The sequence below is a fragment of the Oryctolagus cuniculus genome, chromosome 10 (genome assembly GCF_964237555.1).
Source record: "Oryctolagus cuniculus chromosome 10, mOryCun1.1, whole genome shotgun sequence".
Classification (NCBI taxonomy): Eukaryota; Metazoa; Chordata; class Mammalia; order Lagomorpha; family Leporidae; genus Oryctolagus; species Oryctolagus cuniculus.
In genome coordinates this window covers 108,064,386-108,069,743 of record NC_091441.1, presented here as the reverse complement: position 1 = coordinate 108,069,743, position 5,358 = coordinate 108,064,386, and positions in this window count along the sequence as shown.

Here is a 5,358-nt window from a genome sequence, read left to right as displayed (position 1 = left end):
TCAGTTTTTCTTGCACACAAAGTGGCATAAATTTCCTGAAATACAACTGAAAATACAAATCCGCTGTTAACTGTGTGTTTCTCCATCTTCAACCCTTCAAAGCAATAGTGTGGTTATACTTTTGATGGTAGGCAGGCAACAATCCTGACAACACTTAGAGAGGAAATAAACAGTAGAAATAAAAAGTATTTATTGCAATTTTGGCAATCTATGCATAATCGTTTTTGTATCTATTATATAGATAGTAAGACTTTTCTGATACACTAGTTTTACGATGAAAAACACCTAAATTTTTACTAGGCTCCAGCTTCTTGTTTAGCATTTTTATTTATTTGTTTGAGAGAGGCAAAGGTAGACAGGGAGATGATACATAAAGACAGACAGAGGGGTCTCCCATCCACTTGTTCGCTTGCCAAGTGCCTGCAACAGCTGCGGCTGGGCCAGGCTGACGCCAAGAGATGGGAGCTCCACCTGGGTCTCCCACGTGGGTAGCAGGGCCCCGTCTCCCAGGGTCTGCATCAGCAGATGCACGCTGCTTCCACGAAGCTGCAGCTGGCAGGGGAGCCAAGACGCGAGCACAGGCGCTGTCATAGAAACGTGGGCGCCATAACCTGCAGCTTCCTCACTAGGCCAAATGCCGGACCCAAACCAGGGCTTTTTTCTACCACCTTTTGTTAAGCAAATGTTTTCTTTCTTAAAGATTTACTGAGAGTGGGCTGGGCGCTGCGGCTCACTAGGCTAATCCTCCGCCTTGCGGTGCCGGCACACCGGGTTCTAGTCCCAGTCGGGGCGCCGGACTCTGTCCCGGTTGCCTCTCTTCCAGGCCAGCTCTCTGCTGTGGCCCGGGAGTGCAGTGGAGGATGGCCCAGGTGCTTGGGCCCTGCACTCCATGGGAGACCAGGAGAAGCACCTGGCTCCTGCCATCGGATCAGCGCGGTGCACCGGCCACAGCGCCCTGGCCGCGGCGGCCATTGGAGGGTGAACCAATGGCAAAGGAAGACCTTTCTCTCTGTCTCTCTCTCTCACTGTGCACTCTGCCCGTCAAAAAAAAAAAAAAAAAAGATTTACTGAGAGTGTCAAACCTCAGCTCCCCTCCCCAACACCTGCATTCCCATGACACAGCCCCACTCCAAACTGCTTTTCCAGACTGCCGGGTGTGCCTTCATCCAGTCAAGGTGACACCTAAGGTTAACCATCACAGTGGAGGAAGGGTCACCCACAGATGTCAAGTCTCACCCCCTCGCAGGTGGATTAAGTCAAGAGTCTCTGGGTGGGGGAGTTGTCAGGGATTATCCCGGTGGATCTAAACGCAATCACAAATGCCCTAGTGAATTAAAGGCAGTGGGAGGTCTGGCGTGGGCACCAGGGAAGGGGAGTGCTGGAATGCGCAGACGCTAGAATGATGTGGCCACAACCCCAGGATGGCAGAAGCATCCGCCGAGAGCTGGAAGGCTTTTCCCTGAGAGCCTCCGGAGGGAGGGCCGTCCTGGTGGATTACAGCTGTTTGGCTCTGAACCATGAGAGGATAAATTTTTGTTGTTTGAAGTCATTGAGTTTGTGGCCATTTGTTCCAGTAGCCTTGGGAAACCAATACACAGGGCAAGGGCAGATGGGTGTTCAGTCCTGTAGGGACCCACACAGCCCTCTCATCCGTCCTGGGAACCCCAGAAAGAGGGTCGCCCTCAGTCCTGGATGCGTAGTTCTGTTCACTCACCCTTAACCCGCAGATGGGTGTTCAGTCCTGTAGGGACCCACACAGCCCTCTCATCCGTCCTGGGAACCCCAGAAAGAGGGTCGCCCTCAGTCCTGGATGCGTAGTTCTGTCCACTCACCCTTAACCCAACTCCCACGTTCTCTATTCAATTAGTCATTAAGAAGTTGCTGTGTGTCGAGTACGAAAGAACACCAGATAAATGCATCTTAAGGAACTCAGAAGAGACTTCTTTGGAAGTGACTGTTTTGGCTTAGTTGGGGTACCTGGGTTCAATTTCCTGCGCTGGCCCCTGACTCCAGCTTCCGGCTAACGCAGACTCTGGGAGGTAAAAGTGATGGTTTAACTGCTTGGGTCCCTGCCACCCCTGTGGAAGACCTGGACTGAGTTCTTGACTCCTGGATTTGGCTGTGGACTAGCCTTAGCCTTTCAGGCATTTGGAGAATGAATCAGTGAATGTTAGCTTGTGTGCTCTCTCTCTCTCTTTCTCTCTCTCTCTCTCTCTCTCTCTCTCACACACACACACACACACACACACATACACACAAGACTCTTTGGGATTTAAATAGGTCCCAGAACCCCCTGCTTTGGCTAATTTTGGTTCTAACCAAGTCAAGTTGCTTAGCAGAGTTCCCTCCCTAGTGCCCGACTCTGTTGAGTTCAGGAAATGTGTGCATGGAAGTCAGTCCACCATCCCTGGCCTCCTGCCATCCCACAGTCAATTACCATGCACCCCTGTGCTTTAGGTGCTGTCTTCTGGCCCAGCCTGGATTTGGGGCTCAGGGGAATTCTGCCTTCGTCCCCTGTGCCTTGCTTAGCTGGGCGGCAGCGGCGAACATCGCATCTCCACCTCCACCTCCACAGTCGATGAGGCAGATAACACAGTTTCCACTGTGATGACATGGAGCAACAGTACCTGAGAGCCCCAAGTTCACCGACAGCTCACCACTGATACTTGTTTATCACACACATCACTCTCGTAAAGGAGCTAGGGGTTCCCCGTAAGATTCATCAGAACATGAATGATGTAGTGGGGAGTTACCCAGCTATGAATTCAGCCACCAGCAGTTATTTCTCTCTCTCTGTCTCTTTTTTCTTAAACAAAGCATTTTATTTGAAAGGCAGAGTTACAGAGAGAGAGAGAGAGACAGAGACAGAGACAGAGACAGAGAGATCTTCTACCTGTTGATTTACTCCCAAAATGGCTGCAACGGCTAGAACTGGGTTGGGCAAAGCCAGAAACCAGAAGCTTCATCTGGGTCTTGCATGTGGCTGCAGGGGCCCAAGCACTTGGGCCATCTTCTGTTGCTTCTCCAGGCCATAGCAGAGAGTGAGATCAAAAGTGGAGCAGCCAGGACTCAAACCGGCGCCCATATGGGATGCTGGCACTGCAGGGGTGGCTTAACCTGCTGGCACCACAGTGCCAGTCCTGCCAGCAGGTATTTCTAGGAGATGAAATTTTCAGGAAAAAGGATTGGATTCAGGGGTCACAAATCAAGAACTGAGAGGAGCAGAGAGCCATTCTGCATTTATAGCTAAGGTGTAACAGTTGAATTTGTGGCATCTGCTATGTTTGTGTAAATGCTCCCCGTGATGTTTGCACCATGACAAAGTCATCTAGAGATGCATTTCTCAAGACGTATCCCTGTCATTAGGCAACATGTTGACTGTGTTTCAGATATACCTGTATATGTGTACACATATGCACATACATGTGTATGTCACATGATATGGAGAGAAATCAGTGTGTACATTATATAGCTTCCAAATAATGATGATTTTTTCTTTTTATTATTCATTGTTAAAAATTGAGGTGTCATATGATATTTTGATACATATATATGTGTATAATTTTCAAATCAGGGTGAACACATCCATCTTCTCAAATATTTATCATTGATTTGTGGCAAAACATTCAGAATCCTTCTCCTAGCCTTTTTTTTTTTTTTAAGATTCATTTATTTATTTGAAAGACAAAGTTGCAGAGAGGGAAATGCAGAGGGAGAGAGAGAGAGAGAGAGAGGTCTTTCAGCTGCGGGGTCACTCCCCAAATGGGCTCCAATGGCTGGAGCTGCACCCATTCAAAGCCAAGAGCCAGGAGCTTCTTCTAGGTTTCCCACATGGGTGCAGGGGCCCAAGGACCTGGGTCATCTTCTACTGCTTTCCCAGGTCATAGCAGACAGCTGGATCAGAAGTGGAGCAGCTGGGACTTGAACCAGCGCCCATATGGGGTGCTGGCACTGCAGGCGGTGGCTTTACCTGCTATACCACAGTGATGGCCCTCTCTCCTAGCTTTTTTGAAATACACAGCACATTGTTGTTATCTGTAGTTGTCCTGCTGTGCAACAGAACACTCAAACTCATTTCTCCTACCTAACTGTAACTTGGTACCCACTAACCAGCCTCTCCCTTTCTCTCCCTCCTCCCACTTTCTTTGACCTCTGGGGACCACTATTCTATTCTTAACTTCATAAAATAAATGCTTTTGGATTCTATGAAGGAGATCGTGTGATACTTGTTTTTCTGTACCGGGCTCATTTTACTTAACATAATGTCCTCCAGTTTCATTCATGTTGTTGCAAACAATGGGATTTTATCCTTTTTATGGCCAAATAGTATTCCGTTGATGTACCACTTTATGTTTTTAAAACTGCCTACCTCTTAACGTACATTAATGTCATCATTCACTATTAACTATGAATATCATTGTTGTAATTGTTTTGTTGTTCAGTCTTCACAATGAAGATGTAAATAATCCAAGCAGCCTGCTGACAGTAGAATCGTGGGTTTCCTTGGCCCAGCACTGTGTCCCAAGGCAATGTCCTGTGCTGGCGTTCTTCCCGGCTCCCCAGCTGCTGGAGGCCTTCTCCCCACTGTCTACCTGAGGTGGAGGAAGGATGGGGGAGGCGCCTCTTGCCAGGCGAAGGTGTGTGCAGAGGCGTCAGCAGCGGGTGCTGAGCTGGGGGCAGAGGCTGGGGAGCACTGTCAGGTCCTGGGTTCCGGCTTGACCTAAAGGCTCTACTTAATTCCTTCTCTCTCCTCCAGGGCTCTGTCTGTCTCCACAGCGCACAGCTTGGGGCTGGGGAAGAGGTGCTGCAGGCAGTTCTTGCCTTTCTGCCTTCCTCAATGCATCTCTTCTTATTTATTTATTTATTTTTTGACAGGCAGAGTGGACAGTGAGAGAGAGAGACAGAGAGAAAGGTCTTCCTTTGCCATTGGTTCACCCTCCAATGGCCGCCGTGGCAGGCACGCTGCGGCCGGCGCACCGCGCTGATCCGAAGGCAGGAGCCAGGTGCTTGCTTCTCCTGGTCTCCCATGGGGTGCAGGGCCCAAGCACTTGGGCCATCCTCCACTGCTATCCCAGGCCACAGCAGAGAGCTGGATTGGAAGAGGAGCAGCTGGGACTTGAACTGGCGCCCATATGGGATGCTGGTGCTGCAGGCGGAGGATTAACCTACCGCGTCACAGCGCCAACCCCAATTATTTAAGTTTTAATGGCTGTTAAGAACGTTTTGATACGCTTCATTTTGACTTGACGGAACCTCCTTGTGAGCAATACAGATAGCCCCACAGAGCTCCTGGACTTTGGTCTGTTGGGGCTGAGCAGCTTAAACAGCAGAAACTTACTTTCTCACAGTCTGGAGGCT